Here is an 18,640-nt window from a genome sequence, read left to right as displayed (position 1 = left end):
ACCGCCGAGCCCCTCCGCCTCGCCGTCCGGTCACCGCACCGCCGTGGTCCGCTGCCGCCCGGCGTCATCCAGCCGCCGCCGCCCCGCGCTCGGGCCTGCGCGCGTCGAACGCGCCGTGCGCCTCCTCGCCGCCTCTGGCGTCGCCTCGGCTTCCGCGCGCCCAGATCCGATCTGGCTTAGGGTTGACTTTCTTCCTCCCCCGAAATTCGTCTCAAGTCTTTTCTGTTAGTAAATTTTGTTGCATGTTCATCACACCACGGCTTTGCACCCGTGGCTCCGTTTTGGGTGTGTAGCATACCGAATTGTTCGTCTCGAAGAGTACATCATTTCATCTCATTGCATCATTTTCTTTTGATCTCATCTTGATGCCCGAAATGCTGTTGGAAGAGTGCTTCATAATGTTAGCTTCAGATTCTTATCAGAACATGCATTTTTGTCATTTTTGCCATGATTGATGTGTGCATCCTATGTACTTGATCCCTACATGTGTTTTGATCTATGCCATGTCTTCCTTACAGAGGTACTTGCCATGTATTTTTGTGATAAATGTGGTGAATAGCACAAGCATGCAAACTAGGCTTCGAGATATTGCTGATTTTAGTCCCTGTTCTGCTGATATTTTGATGCCATGTAAACATGATGCTACAGAGAGATCCATGCATATTTTGAGTTACTTCAGTAAGGATGTTTTGAACATATGGTTATGCTCTATCCATCCATGGCCCTGGTTGCAATTTTGGATTAGTCTAGCATGTCATTTTCGTCCTCTACTTTTGCTTCAAAATGTTTCCTGGCAGATTGTTTACATGTTATTCAATTTTGCCAAGGTTGTTGTAGTTGATCCGTGTATGCTATGATGTTGTTCTTGCCATGTATAGCTTCTATGCCATGTCTTCTTGATGGATGTATGCTTAGTTTATCATGAAATGCTCTATAGTGAGTGCATCGAGCTCGCGAAGGTGCCTTCGTAATTCTGTCAATGCCATGCTCTGTTTGCTGAATCTGTTAACGGAACTTGCTATGTTTACATGGGTGCCATCATATTCTCTGGTCCTTTTTGGCTTATGGTCAATAAGGGACTTTTGATCTATGCTTTGAGTAGATTCATGACATGTATTGTTTTGCTATTATAAGTTCCTGTAGCTTGTTGATAACTTGCTCTGAACATTGCTTCGTGATGCGGTTTATGCCATGTCCAACCTGATATTTTTTGCACTTTCACCATGCTTGTTTGAACCTGTTATGATGTGATTTAGCCGTAGCTCAGTGTTCCTCTTTTGTTAAGCATCTCCTGTAGATCACTGACATATGTTTTGTTTTCATGTTGGGGTGCTGTAGCATAGTTTCTTGTTGCATGCTAAGTAGCATTGTGCTGTTAATCGCAGCTTTGTGCCATTCTTGCTTGCCATTTGCAAACGTGCATCCGTTCCCGGTGATCCTTATATCGATTTCAACCGAAATCATCTCATCTTTCTAGCGGCATACTTGGTTTGCCAAGTTAATGCCTTGTTCATCCTTTTTCCTCCCGAAGCACGCATAAGCATTGCATATCACATCTCGCATATCATGACATGTATTGCATCATGTTGCTTGTGCATTGCACCGTGATTTATTGTGTTCCCTTGCTTGTGTTCTTGCTTTGGGTAGAGCCGGGAGACGAGTACGTGCATGAGGAACCTGTTGAGTACGCTAACGAGGATCAAGCCTTTGACAACTCTGAGAACCTTGCAGGCAAGATGCCCATACCTTCGATATCACTTCTACCTTTGCTTGCTAGTACTCGCTCTATCGCTATGTTAGCTCTACCTGCCACTGTTTATCATGCCTCCCTATTGCCATGTCAAACCTCTAACCATCTTGTCCTAGCAAACCATTGTTTGGCTATGTCACCGCTTTTGGTCAGCCCCTCTTATAGCGTTGTTAGTTGCAGGTGAAGATGAAGTTTGTTCCTGGTCGGAACATGGACATTTTGGGATATCACAATATCTCCTGTTTAATTAATGCACCTTATATACTTTGTAAAGGGTGGAAGGCTCGGCCTTATGCCTGGTGACTTGTTCCACTCTTGCCACCCTAGTTTCCGTCATACCGGTGTTATGTTCCTTGATTTTGCGTTCCTTACACGGGTGGGTGATTTATGGGACCCCTTAACAGTTCGCTTTGAATAAAACTCCTCCAGCAAGGCCCAACCTTGGTTTTACCATTTGCCACCTAAGCCTTTTTCCCTTCGGTTTTCGCGAGCCCGAGGGTCATCTTTACTTACCCCCCTGGACCAGTGCTCACTCGAGTGTTGGCCCGAACTGAGCTGCCTGCGGGGCCACTTCGGGGAAACTCGAAGTCTGGATTTACTCGTAGCTAGTCTCATCCGGTGTTGCCCTGAGAACGAGATATGTGCAGCTCCTATCGGGATTTGTCGGCGCATCGGGCGGCTTTGCTGGTCTTGTTTTACCATTGTCGAAATGTCTTGCGAACCGGGATTCTGAGGCTGATCGGGTCTTGCCGGGAGAAGGTATATCCTTCGTTGACCGTGAGATCTTGTGATGGGCTAAGTTGGGACACCCCTGCAGGGAATATGATCTTTCGAAAGCCGTGCCCGCGGTTATGAGGCAGATGGGAATTTGTTAACGTCCGGTTGTAGATAACTTGACACTTGACTTCATTAAAATGCATCAACCGTGTGTGTAGCCGTGATGGTCTCTTCTCGGCAGAGTCCGGGAAGTGAACACGGTTTGAGTTATGCCTAACGTAAGTAGTTTCATGATCACTTCTTTATCGCTTCTAGCTTCTCAATCGATGCGTTGCTTCTCTTCTCGCTCTCACTTGCGTATGTTAGCCACCATATATGCTTAGTGCTTGCTGCAGCTCCACCATATTACCCCTTTACCTACCTATGAGCTTAAATAGTCTTGATCTCGCGGGTGTGAGATTGCTGAGTCCTCGTGACTCACAGATTCTACCAAAACAGATGCAGGTGCCGAGGATACCAGCGCAGATGGCGCAACTGAGCTGAAGTGGGAGTTTGATGAGGCCCTTGGTCGTTACTATGTATCGTTTCCAGATGATCAGTAGAGGAGCCCAGTCGGGACAATCGGGGACCTAGCATTTGGGGTTGTCTTCTTTTCATTTGGATTTGACCGTAGCCGGTCTATGAGTGTATTTTGACTGATGTATGACCTTAATTATGTATTGTGTGAAGTGGCGATTGTAAGACAACTCTCTTTATCCCATTCTTGTTCATTACATGGGATTGTGTGGATATGACCCTTCTTGCGACAAAACCACCATGCTGTTATGCCTCTAAGTTGTGCTTCGACACGTGGGAGATATAGCCGCGTCATGGGTGTTACACCCTCCCCTTGGCCCATGAGGCCCCCCAACACTTCCTGGGCCCCCTCGAAACCCCTTTCCATCATTCTGGCCATAACCCGGTGCCCTTGGAACACTTCTGGACCCTGATACATTGCAAAAAAAATACACTTTCGTGATGATACGTGTTTGTCACAGTAGGTCACATTTTCGGTCATGCATGCACATCCATGACAAATTTTTGACAGAATCAAGATAGTCATACCTGTGTTGTCATAGAAGTGTTCCATGACAATACCAAAATTATCATCATGGAAGTATCCACTTCCGTGATGATAAATGGAGCGTCATAGAAGTGCTTTCGTCAAGGGTAACCAACATGTAGCATCCACCGTAATGGGTCGCCTTTAAGCTATCGGTTTTTGGTTTGGATCCGATAACCCGTTAACAGCCCGGACCAATGGCGACTTTCCATGTGTAAAATTCTCATTCGCCGATGATCCACGTGTCAGCCTAGCGTTGGAACAGATGTCAACTGTCCACTCGACGGGAGTCGCCAATGAAACGATGACGCGTGGGATGGCCCAATAGAGGCCCATATAGGTTTAAAATCCTGCCCAGGAACAGACCCACAAGATTTCGCCAGATCTAATGGGCTGGCCCATTAACAGCCTAACATCTTCTGGACCAAATTATGGCCCACATCAAATATGGCTCGTTAAAGGACAGCAATATTCTGGGTTAGCTTCCGGCCCATATCAGATCCAGACCGTTAACAGCCTGCAATAGTTTGGGCCAAAATACGGTCCATATCTGATCTGTCCCGTTAATTGACTTTCATATCTTGGGCCAAATTATGGCCCATAATAGATATGACCCTTTAACAGCTATTGTGCCGTTAGGCCCATTGGGGGCCTGATTTGCTCTTCCGTCTCTTAATGTCCCGTTTAATAGTTCGGCCCGTTAGTTTAGGCCTGTCAGCGACCCTGTCTACATATGGGCCTCTTTTGGCCCAGTTTCACTTTCGGCCATTTGAAGGCCCGAGTTGCACCTGGGTCTAATTTCGGTTCATATTTACTTTCGGCCTCTTAACGACCCGTAGTCTTCGTGGATACATTATAGCCCAAACTGCCTATTGGCCCGTTAAAGGCCCTTGATAGTGTTGGGCCTAATTTTGTCCTATTATACATCCGGCCTGCTTCCATCCGTCAAGTAATTGGGTCAGTTAAGGCCCACAAACATTTCAGTCGGTTAATGGACATCATACCAATGGGCAAATAATGGGCCGATGTATATTACAGCCTGCAGTCGGCCCACAATTTGTTCTCCACAATTAAGGCTCAATCTAGATCGCCTATTTAATTTTCTGGCCAAATTAAGGGTAGCAGTTTACTCGGCCTTTTAAAGGCCCAAAACTAATAGTGGTCTAGATTAAGTGTAAACCTAACTAATGGCCCAAGATGATTGTAGGCCCATGGTTCGTCTCGTATTAGTGATTGGCAACCGACCAGTTTTAGTACCAAAACTACTTTTATGTAAATCTTACCTATTGGCTCATTACGCTCCGATCAAAGATTACGACATTTTCTTAGAGAGAAGACAGCATAAACAGCAAATAAATGACAGCATTGTGACGAATACTAAACCTAGACTATACAACAAAGACATTACAGCATATTACATCCCTGGGCATCAAAGTTTGCCACCGGTGATAATAAAGGGCAACTAGACAGCAAATTCCTTTCACTGGGCAGGTCGCCATCGGTGGAATTAAACACGCCGACAATAGATAGAACCGACAGCACTTCAACATAGTTCAAGAAAGGTTAGCCCTGCCGAGGAGCTACAGCGCAAGCAGCTTAGCAACCTGATCAGACTGTGGTTGTTTGACGCTTATATCCACCAACTCAAGCTGCATAGCATCAATAGACGTCATGTACTTATGGTTAATCTTGCGTGTATATTGGAGTTCTAGTTGGATTTGAGCGGAAGCATGTGTTTCTACTTGAATTTTAGACTGAAGAAGTCGAACAGATTCAGACGGCGACTTCATCGAGCGTGTGTCACTGAGTATGTTTGACACTACATCAAGACATGACTTTGGGGTTGTATCGCTACCCGCAAGATGTGTTTCTTTCTTCTCTGGAATATATGTTAGAGTGACAAACAATGGGTTTGCCTCACTATCATTGTGGCAGTTCTTCTTAGCATCAGTGTTGTCACCCTAAAAGAGAAACAAGTAGGTAGATAACAGGTTTTGCATGTATAAGCATCAACATTGTCAATTCATCTCATTTCTTTATCAGAAATAAAGAGACACGGTTTAAAATAGCATTAACATAATAGTTATTGTTCATAGTTAATACGACAGGATGGCATTGTGTAGGAGCGGCCAGCTTCACCATACCATTGGATTGCAGATCAAGAACACAAGCATACATGTAGTGCTAAACAACGTATAAGCATGAATAGTGAGTGTACTGTCAATTTATACTATTTCAGATTGGTAAATAAAGATACATGATTTAGATAACATTAATATAATATGGCATGGTTCATAGTTAAGACATAGCAGGATATGGCATTGTGCTGGAGTTGGTAGTTTCACCACACCACTGGATTACAGATCAAGAACACAAGCATACATGCAGTGCTAAAGAAGATAACTTGCTATGTTTAGTTTAATTTACATTGTATGAATAAGGAACTAGGTTGTACAACTATAGATTGAAATTGAGAAGGACAAAATAATGTTTCTGTACTTCTTCATTATAAACTTTGAACAAGCAATTTGATGCAGACGATAAAAAGAAACAGTAATTGCACTCATAGCTTTCCAAATATACACAACAAAGTTTGAAGGCTCGAGCAGGACAAACTTACATTAGTAGTGAAGACCGACTCTATAAAGCCCGTGTCCATATTGATGGGGGGGGGGATTCAAGATGTTTACTACAGATTCTTCTTCAAGAGTATTGCCATTATTACACATTTTGTTAAGAGTAAATATAGATGTGAAAATATAGGAACAAATGGGGATTATTTGAGCTAAGATGCAGAGTACAAATGTAAATACAACATACAGCCAAAAGGCACTAACAAGAGCAATGCAGAGCTAAACTGCTTCAGTTGCATTGGTTTTATTCAATATTTTGGCAAGAGTAAATATAGATATGATGTGTAGAAAATGGAGGGCAAGGGAAAATAAGTTGCAAAGTGTACATGAAGAACTAGCTGACAATATATGTAAAATGATGAAGGACAACAGAACTAAATTTCTTCATAAGCATTGGGTTTATTCTACATTACTGTAAGCATTAATATAGATCTGATAATTTGGAGAGAACAATGGATACACAAGCTATAATGCACAATGATGTCACATAATCCACCAGGTATGAATGTAAGTACAACGATAGGACAATAGGTACTAACAAGACAAAAGTAGTGACCAACATAGTTGCGATATCCTAGGTTTTGCTGTGCTAGTTCTATCGACAAAATAAGTGGGGTGTTGTGTGATTTCTCCAGTACAACCACCTTTTTCAAGGAATTTGCTTGTAGTCCTTCAAGTTCTGCAATCACCCTCTTACTTGTGGATGTTTGAAACGCACGAATAGCATTTGAATGGAAAAACATGGTATGAAGACAAATGGAATAGGTATTGATAATGGATGGGCATAGCATCTTCACATATATCATGAGTAAACTAAGCAGATGGTGGTGCAACAAACCAAAAGAAATGCAAGACACCTTATGCAAGATACGTGCAACCGATAAAACCTTGCCAAATTAGAAAAGGCACCTTATTGAGTGAACAAGATAGGCCATCTGCCTTTGAGTACTTGAGTTCAAAATAGTCATTAGGATCATATTCTGAATATGAATCTATAGGTCGAGAGCATGTGGGTTTCATTGCATCCACAATGGACCTCAATCCCTTGATGCCAAGTTTGTTACCCATTGAACTATTCTGCAATATTCTTCTGATGTGCGCATTCTTATATTCATTGTGACTATGTACAATATCTGAGAAGCATGAAAACATAAATAGTAGTGAGATTATCTTTGTAATGCAGAGGATATTGTAATATAATAGGGGCTCCATGTAAACCCTTGTGTGTTATCACTGGATTCTGATGAGAGAGCCCATGTGTGTTGTAATATGGTGAGTAGATTAATATAATCTGGCACAACTACATAAAAAATAGGCTCCCTGTTGGGAGCTCCAGATGTAAGGATAGTTGGCAGGTGATAGGTTCATAATATACCGTATAGAAAGTTCATTGCCAAACCAAGATAACAAGAGTGCACAGCCACTAGGTAGATCATAGTGTAGATAAAAGGGGTAGACCATGACCACCATAAATAAATTGGGAAAGCGGAACTGGCTGGAAAATACAGGATTGTATTGCCACTACTAATACATAGCCTATCGATCACCTACATGCCAGCTCTATTCATCTGACGACGCACTTATGTTACTATTAGTCTAGTCTATCAAAGATCACATGGCTCCCACCATTTCCGGGATATTATGACATACCAAATTGATGTGTTGAAATCATGTAGCAAAATCGACCCAATAGAGCTGTCGACTGTAGATGTCCTTACTCCCCTTCCTGACAAGGAACATATTGTAGTTACTAAAGAATAATAGAGGAAGAACATGTTAAAGAATACAAGGGGAAGCATATTATTGAGATTCCCCTTCTATCTATACAATGTTGGTTGCCCACCCATGATGAATCAGACTGCCCAAAGAAATGCCATTCCATGATGTCCCTCTATATGGGGCCACATGCATTTGGAAACTCAAGTGGGAGCATTAGCTAACCAACTAAATGTGTGTTTGTTAGCTAATGTCAGTATCATATCACATTCGTATTTGAAGAAGCTTAGGGCATATGATTGGTGTGTTATTTGGCTTTAAAGGGTGTGCTACTGCTAGTAGGACACAAAGCACCTAAGCATCAGGAGTAAAAATAGGAAAGTGGAACTTGCTGGAAAATATGTCCTAGTATTGCCGGTACGGCTAGAAAGGCTTCGGAAAATAGCTCTCTGCAATTCAAGGCGCAGTACTATTACTATCAGACTAACTCTCAAAGGCGACACATATGAACGAATATGAAGAGTTGAAAGCGTCCATGACAAGCGACATGAAGACCAACACGAATAGTTGAAAGCGTCCATGACAAGCAACTGAATAGACCTGTACACTGCAAATGGCCTTTCTCCACTTCACTACAAGGAACATAATGTACTACTATTATACTCCCTCTGTTCCTAAATACATGTCTTTGTAGAGATTACACTATGGATCACATAGGGATGTATATAGATACATTTTAGAGTGTAGGTTCACTCATTTTTCTCCATACGTAGTCCATGGAGGAATCTCTACAAAGACTTATTAGGAACGGAGAGAGTACTTACAAAAGAAGAACAGAAGAGGAGCATGCTAAAGAAGAGCAAGCAGATTTTGGATAATAAAATGTTGGTTGCCCACACATGATGAACTAGAGCGTCTAAATAATGCAACTCCCTAATGTCCCTCGATATGTGGCGCATGTGCTTTTCAAAAGTAAAGTAGGAACATTAGCTGACCAATTAAACATTCTCTTGTTTAGTACATGTTAGCATCATATGATATTTGTATTTGAGCAACTAAGTTTGGAATTATGAGTGGCATGCTATTTAGCTTGATGGGTTGAGGAGCACTGCTTGCATGTCCGTCTCAAAGCACCTACAATGATGGTACTGGATATATGGGAATGTCTACATGCAAGTCGCCGAACTTTCGTCATTTGGGTCAGTCGACCATTTCAGGCGGTTGGATGAAGATCCGACGTATCCAACCCTTCTTCTTCCTCTCCTCTTATTCTTCCCCTAAAGACCACCGCACGGGCCACCGGCTGAACCACCGGCCCCTACCGTACCTGAACCGCCCACCACCTTCGGTCTCCTCCGCCCGCAACATCCCTGTAGCTAACCCCACCCCCACCCTCATCAAGTTTTGCCTCTGGCAAGGCCCCACCATACCCCGACAACAACCCCCCACAACCACTGTCCCCACCCAAAACCCTAAGATAGATAATGGGCCAGCCCTCCGGCGAGCCCCTTCCTTCCCTCCGACGAAGTCCGAAAAATGGGCTGACCCCAATTTGAAATTCAGTCGACTATCATTTAAGCTAATGTGGAATATAAAAGGGGAAAACCATAAGCATTGCGAGTATGGTGGTGAGCGTGCCGTGGCGGATCTGAACGTGCAAACCGGACAAAGGCAACTTCGCAACCAATGTTTGGTTTCAACTAACAAGTAAGATTCTAAGTGATGGACAATAAATCACACTAAACCAGTGGCAATATATTTTCTTGTTGAGATAAATAACTTGAGCAGATACGAGACAGTACGGCCTCTGGTATGGCGCCGTGTAAGCATCTGCTGAGGCATTGTGGGTGCTGTAGTAGCGATGGTTGTTAATGGTGTGGAAGAAGATCTAGGAGCGCAGACGGTGGAAGCGAGGGAAATATCCCGACATGGTGGACGAGACGGTCGTATGAGCGGCCTCGGCAGGGTGGACGATGGCGCAGATGAAGCAAGAGGATGTGATGCAAGGATCCTGGGCCAAAGTCATGGATGAGTGAGGTCAATCTCTTGTAATGGACGACGGCGTCGGGGTATCAGCTCTGGCATGGTGGAGGAGGACGGCGGTGGATGGTGTGGCGGACGGAGGATACTGCGGTGGAGAAGGTGTTTTGGCGCCCACAGAGTATGTTTGGGGAAATGGAGGGAGGGAGGTAGGGGGAACCATGTCTTTAGAGTGCGCTTGTCTCAAATGCAAGGAAATTACGGAGATTTCGGTTGAGGAGAGTTTGTTTTGCGCCCACCGTGTATGAATCCAGGGAGGTGAGAGGTGAAGGCAGTTATTTCACGTGTGAGTGAAATTACAAGCCTAACCCTATCGAAACCTATAGAAATCGAGCCGATAGGCTTTGCGTGTAAGGGATAGGCAATAATTTCCATCTCGTAGATTTTGGTTTCGGGCGGTTACTGCGAGTTTCCCTTCTTTGTTCAATTTTTTGTAGAAACAGATTGCACGTTTACCGTGCCAACTCACTTCGAATCCATTTTGTATTATTTTTCCGGGCAGGATCCATTTTGTATTAGAATACAAATCTATATACATCATTTTTTAAATATACTTTCAAAAGCACAACACCCTTTATACATAATGGTTTACAAATGGCATGATCTCAAATTCGTAAGGCCGAGTCCATCTTAATTTGGATTTTCAAATATTTGAAACCACTTTATGTTGAAATCCAATGTATGCATTCCTCGCTAACTGTCTCCAATTAATGTGTCTTTCATGCCGGGTTTATTTTTACTTCTCAAATACTTATAATGTGTTTGACACACACAACATATAGTGTAATCCCGTTTAGACATTAATTGCATATAAACCATGCATTGTCTCGAAATTAAAGAATCTATGGATCACTAATATTGATAAACAATATAACATTACATATGTCCCCAAATTCAAATGAAAATTCATGTTTGATGGAACAATTTTGTTATGATATTATCGATGTCATGATCTCTAGTTTAAATATTTCAATCCCCTTTAATCCAGATATTCGTCTCATATAGCTATCACTCATGCTTATATATCTCTCTAGACATATATGCCTTCACCATCTCTTGGGTATTGTCAGTGTAAAAACCGTCAGACCTCGGGGTTGGGGGTCCCGAGCTATGGATCAAGAATCGATGGGGAACAAGGGACGATGAACACGGTGTTTACCCAGGTTCGGGCGCTCTCGAAGAGGTAATACCCTCTGTCCTGCTTGATTGTATTGGATGTATAATATGGTTTCAGAGTAGATCTATCTCGGTATCAGCATGAGCTAAACCCTAAGGTGATGAGGTGATGAATATAGCTCTCCCCATAAATACTACAACCCTCGATTTATATAGACACCGATCGGGTTAGGTTTACCGAAGATAGATTTTGTCGGTGCAACAAACCCTGGGTCTGGTGCCCAGACTATGCACAGGCCTAATGACGAGATTGCAGCACCCGAGATCAGACCAAGCACTAGAGATCAGTTCTTTGAAGAATCAAAGTGTATATCAAGAAGAGCAAGTCAAGCCAGGCAGACAAGATGTCACTAAGGGAAAAACCTCCCTTGCCAGGCAGGAGAGCCTGGTGAGGATGAGGATTGCATAGAAGATAAGCCACCAAAAAGCCCCGGCAGGCTTGCCGGGTAGGGCAATGGTGGGCTGCCCCGCCAATGCTTCACCGCTCCACCTCACAGCGACGCAATTCAACGATCAGTAAAGTGTCAAGCCCCTGAGAGACTAAGTGGCTGGTTCTTGCTACATGGCAGCCACTTCCCATGGTAAACACCTCCAAATGACACCCGTCCTGAGACGTGTCAAGCAAGCAGGCACGAAGCTGGCAGATAGCCCGACAAGGCTTGCCGAGCATGCTGCGACGTGACACTGAGCGGCACATTTAATGCGCTCTGTCTGCCTGCAGAGTTAGGTATGGTAGGACTATCTGCTATCTAGTCAGTACTTAAAGACTGATTTGCCACTTTGGTGACCCCTTCATCTATAAAAGGAGGCCCATGGCAACCGTATAAAGGATTCAGACCCTCGCATGTTCATACGCGCATAGTCGCTCTTCCCTCGAGGCAACCCTGCTGGGCAAGAGTGTTGCATTTTCCACCATAATCCACCATCAATCCACCAAAGCAAGAGCGGGGTTTTACGCCTCACGGCGGCCCAAACCTGGGTAAAGCTGCTCGTGTGATCTCTGCCATGTTGTGTTACGCTTCTCCGCTCTTTGTGCAACGTTACCATCCCCCCGCCGAACCACAAAGGGGCTCATGGCCCCATAGGTGGTCGTTGTTTCCCACAACATCTTTGGCGCTCCAGGTAGGGGGCGTGCGCTTGCGCAAACCCGAGAACCGTGCATAGCACGTCATCTTCATCATCATTTTCTTCGTCAGTGGCTCCATCGACCATGGCGCCGAAGAAGCCCGGTGCCGCATCTCACCCACCCACCTTGAAGACACGGGGGGCTAAGGGGATGTGGATGCTATAGGGAACGTGGTCGACGCGGCGGCGTCATCACCACCTCCCCTGCGGCCGAAATAGGAGTAGGAGGCACCGGAGAAGGAAAGCACCAGCAGCACCCCGACAGCGACACTCCACGAGGTATGGGTTGATACATTATTCCACACTACCCTTCTGCCCGGCCGAAGAGCACAGCCGCAGCAGTGGCACATTCTGGGGCGAATCGCAACTCTCCGGCCGCTCCTTCTGCGGGCGCGACCGCACGGCATGCACCACCCTCGGAGCAAGCTAACCTAGTGACTATGCCCAATGGAGCCGCAGGTCCTCATGCGCCTCCACCTCGTTACCACGCCGTCAAAGCGGCTGGCTCGCAGCGACGAGAGCATGGCACGATCACTACCGGCACCGTTAGGAGCCGGGCGGTGCTCTAGTCTATATTGTCGTCATCCATGCCAAGCACCGGCTCGGAGGCCATGGCACGGGGCTAACTGCTGTTGAGATTTCTGCTAACAGCCGATCAGATGGATGAAATGGACACTAATGGCGCACCACTTGTGTGTGCGCCATTAGTATATAGCAATGGCGCACCACATGCAGGTGCGCCATTGGTAATATATTACTAATGGCGCACCTGGTGTGTGGTGCTCCATTAGAAGTTTTGGTAAAAATAATAATAAAAATTTTGTTACTAATGGTGCACCATGGGTAGTGCGCCATTACTAGTTGACATAGTAATGGCGCACCACACCCACCGTGCGCCATTAGTCGGTTTAAAAAAAATAAAATAAAAAAATTTGTTAGTAATGGCGCATCTGTGGAGAGTGCGCCATTACTAGTTAAAACTAGTAATGGCGCACTGTCCACTAGTGCGCCATTACTAACTTTTTTTCAAAAAAAAATCATTTTTTTAAAAACTAGTAATGGCGCACCACCCCACGGTGCGCCATTACTAACTTGGCCCAAAAGTTCCCGAGTGCACACCCCCCCCCCCGTGGACCGCCTTTTTAGTTTTAAAAAAATAAAAGAAAATGATAAAAATGTCAAAAAATTAAAGAAAATAAGTTTCCCATGTGATATGTGGTCTAGTTGTTGGGAAAATTTACAAATATGAATTTCGACTTTATTTGCAAAATCTCTCTGGAAATTTGTAAAATGACCATAACATTTGCATACGAACTCGGATTAAAAAAATTTTATATGAAAAATCATCTACTCGAAAAGTTACATCCGAATTTAATCGAGGTAACCTCGTTAAACATTCTCAAAATCCCCAAAATCCTAACAGAAAAAAGTTACGGGGCTTTCAAGATCTAGAGGCAAAAAAATTCAAAAAATTTCAAACTTAATAGTCGCGCACCATGGATGTGGTGGAAAAAAATTGGTTTTGAATTTATTTTTTGAATTTTTTTTCCAAAAAATGATACGTAATATGACTGGGAAGTTTGAAATATTTTACAAAATTTCATCATAGTCATGAACATGAACAAAGTCCTAGACATCAACAAGGTATAATAGGATTGATATGCTAGATATATCAACAAGTGCCTACGAAGTGAGCTGTTGCTGGGGTTGGATACAACTCTGAAGCTAAGCGTGCTTGGGCTGGAGTAGTGTGAGGATGGGTGACCTTTCGGGAAGTTTGAACACAGAGTGCGATTTGACCTGAAATTAAGCATATTGACCCGAGATTAAGCCATAGTGACCTGAGATTAAGAAAAAAATTGAAAAATTTTGAAAAAAATTTTAAAAAAAATTCTAATTTTTTTTTGAAAAAAATGTTACTAATGGCGCACTTCTATGTGGTGCGCCATTAGTATACCAGATACTAATGGCGCACCGTGGGCTATACTAACGGCACAGCAGCGGTGCGCCATTAGTATACCAGATACTAATGGCGCAACACAAGTGCGCCATTAGAAAAAAAATCTAATGGTGTGGTGCTAGTGGCGCACCTGTAGTGCGCCATTAGTAGCGAAAACAGGTGCGCCACTAGCAGCCCTTTTTCTAGTAGTGTGCCTTTTGAGGCTAGGTGCCCCGCCTTCACCCGAGAGCTATGACAAGTCTGTTGGCTGTCTGCCAGCACGTTCAAGCCAAAGATACCTGAGAAGTACGATGGGAGGCTAGACCCGGCAGAGTTCTTGAGCATCTACACCCTTGCTGTTCAAGCTACTGGAGGAAGAGATGAGAAGGTGTTCCCCAATTCCTTCCCTTTGGCACTCAAGCCAAATGTAAGGTCTTGGCTGATGCACCTCCTGGAGAACTCCAATTCAACCTGGGCTGAGCTATGCCACGAGTTCATTGGCGCCTTCACAGGTGGCCATCAAGAACAAAGGCGGCCCAACAACTTGCAGCTTCTTCGACAAGAAGGAGGAGAGACTCTATGGAAGTACATGCAGAGGTTCAGCCAAGTACACAAAAATATTATAGACATGCACCCAGCGGTTGAGATAGCTGCATTTCTAACATGCGCAATCGACGGACACATGCCAAGATGAACATTCAATTGCCCAAGACTGTTAAGGAGCTTTACACCGTAGTGGACAAGTGTGCTTGGGTGGAGGAGGGGAGGAGGCTCCCCGGATAAGAGGCTTAAGGACGAGATTGCGACATCCATGATCACACCTCTCTCTAGAGATCAGTTCTTTGAAGAATCAAAGTGCAGGTCAAGAAGAGCAAGTCAAGCCAGAGAGACAAGATGTCACTAAGGGAAAACCCTCCCTTGCCAGGAAGGCGAGTCTGGCGAGGATGAGGATTGCCTATAAGATAAGCCCCAAACCTCCCTGGCAGGCTTGCCGGGCACGGCAAGGGCGGGCTGCCCCGCCAAAGCTTCACCGCTCCACCTCACAGCAATGGAAGTCACCGATCAGTGCAGTGTCAAGCCCCTGAGCGAATAAGTGGTTGGTTCTTGATACATAGCAGCCACTTCCTACGAAAAACACCTCCAAATGACACCCGTCCTGAGACATGTCAAGCAAGCAGGCATGAAGCTGGCATGTTGTGATGTGACACTAAGCGGCGCATTTAATGCGCTTTGTCCGCCTACAGAGTTAGGTATGCTAGCATTTTTGCTATCTAGTCAGTACATAAAGACTGATTTGCCACTTTGGTGACCCCTTGATCTATAAAAGGAGGCCCATGTCAACCGTAGAGAGGATTCGAACCCTCGCATTTTCATACGCGGTAGTCGCTCTTGCCCCGAGGCAACCCTGCCAGGCAAGAGCGCTGCATTTTCCACCATAATCCACCATCAATCCACCAAAGCAGGAGTATGGTTTTATGCCTCACGGCGGGCCAAACCTCGGTAAAACTGCCTGTGTGATCTCTGCCATGTTGTGTTATGCTTCTCCGCTCATTGTGCAACGTGCCCTCCCCCCGCTGAACCACAAAGGAGCTCATGGCCCCATAGGTGGTCGTTGTTTCCCACAACATCTTTGGCGTGCCAAGTAGGGGGCGTGCGGTTGGGCAAACCTGAGAACAGTACGTAGCGCGTCATCTTCATCATCATTTTCTTCGTCAGTGGCTCCATCGACCATGGCGCACAAGAAGAAGCCGGTGCCGTAGCTCACCCATCCACCTCGAAGGCCCCATCATGCATGGCCACTAATGCCGCGGGGGGCTACGGGGACACACGGGGATGTGCATGCTATGGGGAATGTGGTAGACACGGGTGATGTCGTCACCGCATCCCCTGCGGCCGAAACAGGAGTAGGAGGCACCGGGGAAGGACAGCGTCAGCAAGACCCCGACGGCGACAATCCACGAGGTATGGGTGGAGACAATATTCCGCGCTACCCCTATGCCCGACCGAAGAGCACAGCCGCAACGGTGGCGCTCATTCTGGGGCGAATTGCAACTCTCTGGCCGCTCCTGCTGCGGGCGCGACCGCATGGCATGCACCATCCTTGGTCTGAGTTAACCTAGCCGCTATGCCCAACAGAGCCGTTGGTCCTCAAGGGCATACACCTCGTCACCATGACGTCCAAGCGGCTGGATCGCAGCGACGATAGCATGGCATGATCATTACCGGCACTAACAGGAGCCGGACGGCGCTTTGGTCTACATTGACGTCACCCATGCCAAGCACCGGCTCGGAGGCCATGGCACGGGCCCAACTGCTGTTGAGATTTCTGCCAGCACCCGATCAGATGGATGAGTGGCAAGCCACCATCCAAATCCTGATTAGTTTCACCGAGGCGGGAGGATCACAGCGAGCTGGCCTGCTAAGGCCTCCGCACGCAACGACAACACCCGCACTGCTGGTCGTACCGAAGGGGACACCCCCACGGTGTAGTCCCCTCCGCGGCAGCCAGCGCCGGGGCCACGCATCCAAGAACCCAATGATGTCTCGATGGCCTCGTCCGACCCTTGAGCGTGTCAAGACCTACGGTGGGCCCCGCTAGACAGGAAGTGGGAAGGCGTGGGCACCACCATCGACCAACGCCATGACACCCTCCACCGGTCCAATGGGCGCGACGGCCCCAACGTCGACAAGCTTGTGCTTGGCGAAGGCAGTTACCTGCCACTACTTGGAAAACGGCTATAGATGAAATGGACACTAATGGCGCACCACATGTGTGATGCGCCATTAGTATATAGGAATGGCGCACCACATACAGGTGCGCCATTAGTAATATATTACTAATGGCGTACCTGGTGTGTGGTGCACCATTAGAAGTTTTGGTAAAAATAATAAAAAAAAAATTCGTTACTAATGGCGCACCATGGGATAGTGCACCATTACTAGTTGACATAGTAATGGCGCACCACACCCACCGTGCGCCATTAGTAGTTTTGAAAAAAAAGTAAAAAAAATAAATTTTTTAGTAATGGCGCACCTGTGGACAGTGCGCCATTACTAGTTTTTTCAAAAAAAAATCAATTTTTTTTATTTTTTTTTCAAAACTAGTAATGGCGCACCACCCCACGGTGCACGATTACTAACTTGGCCCAAAAGTTCCCGAATGCACCCCCCTGTGGACTGCCTTTTCAGTTTTAGAAAAAATAAAAGAAAATGATAAAAATGTCAAAAAAAAATAATAAGTTTCCCATGTGATATGTGGTCTAGTTGTTGGGAAAATTTAAAAATATGAATTTCGACTTTACTTGCAAAATCTCTCTGAAATTTGTAAAATGGCCATAACTTTTGCATACGAACTCGGATTAAAAAGTTTTTTATATGAAAAATCATCTACTCGAAAAGTTACATCCGAATTTAACTAGGGAAACCACGTTAAACATTTTCAAAATCCCCAAAACCTAACAGAAAAAAAGTTACGGGGCTTTCAAGATCTAGAGGCAAAAAAATCAAAAAAATTCAAACTTACTAGTGGCGCACCATGGATGCGGTTCGCCACTAGTAATAGAAAAAAATTGGTTTTGATTTTTTTTTGAATTTTTTTTCAAAAAATGATACATAATATGACCTGGAAGTTTGAAATATTTTTCAAAATTTTATCATAGTCATGAACATGAACAAAGTCCCTAGACATCAACAAGGTATAATAGGATTGATATGCTAGATATATCAACAAGTGCCTGTGAAATAAGCTGTTGCTGGGGTTGGATAGAACTCTGAAGTTAACGTGCTTGGGCTGGAGTAGTGTGAGGATGGGTGCCTTTCGGGAAGTTTGACCACGAAGTGCAATTTGACCTGAGATTAAGCATATTGACCCGAGATTAAGCCATAGTGACCTGAGATTAAGAAAAAAACCGAAAAAAAATTTGAAAAAATTTTAAAAAAAAATTCTGAAAAAAATTTGAAAAAAAAATTTACTAATGGCGCACCGTGGCGTGGTGCTAGTGGCGCACCTGTATTGCACCATTAGTAGCGAAAACAGGTGCGCCACTAGCAGCCCTTTTTCTAGTAGTGTGCCTTTCGAGGCTAGGTGCCCCGCCTTTACCCGAGAGCTATGACAAGTCTGTTGGTTGTCTGCCCGCATGTTCAAGCCAAAGATACCTGAGAAGTACGATGGGAGGCTAGACCCGGCAGAGTTCTTGAGCATCTACACCCTTACTGTTCAAGCTGCCGGAGGAAGAGATGAGAAGATGTTCCCCAATTCCTTCCCGTTGGCACTCAAGCCAAATGTAAGGTCTTGGCTGATGCACCTGCTGGAGAACTCCAATTAAACCTGGGCTGAGCTATGCCACGAGTTCATTGGCGCCTTCACTGGTGGCCATCAAGAACCAAGGCGGCCCAACGACTTGCAGCTTCTCCAACAAAAAGGAGGAGAGACTCTATGGAAG

This window comes from Triticum aestivum, chromosome 4B (genome assembly GCF_018294505.1).
Source record: "Triticum aestivum cultivar Chinese Spring chromosome 4B, IWGSC CS RefSeq v2.1, whole genome shotgun sequence".
NCBI lineage: Eukaryota > Viridiplantae > Streptophyta > Magnoliopsida > Poales > Poaceae > Triticum > Triticum aestivum.
This window is presented reverse-complemented; position numbering follows the sequence as displayed.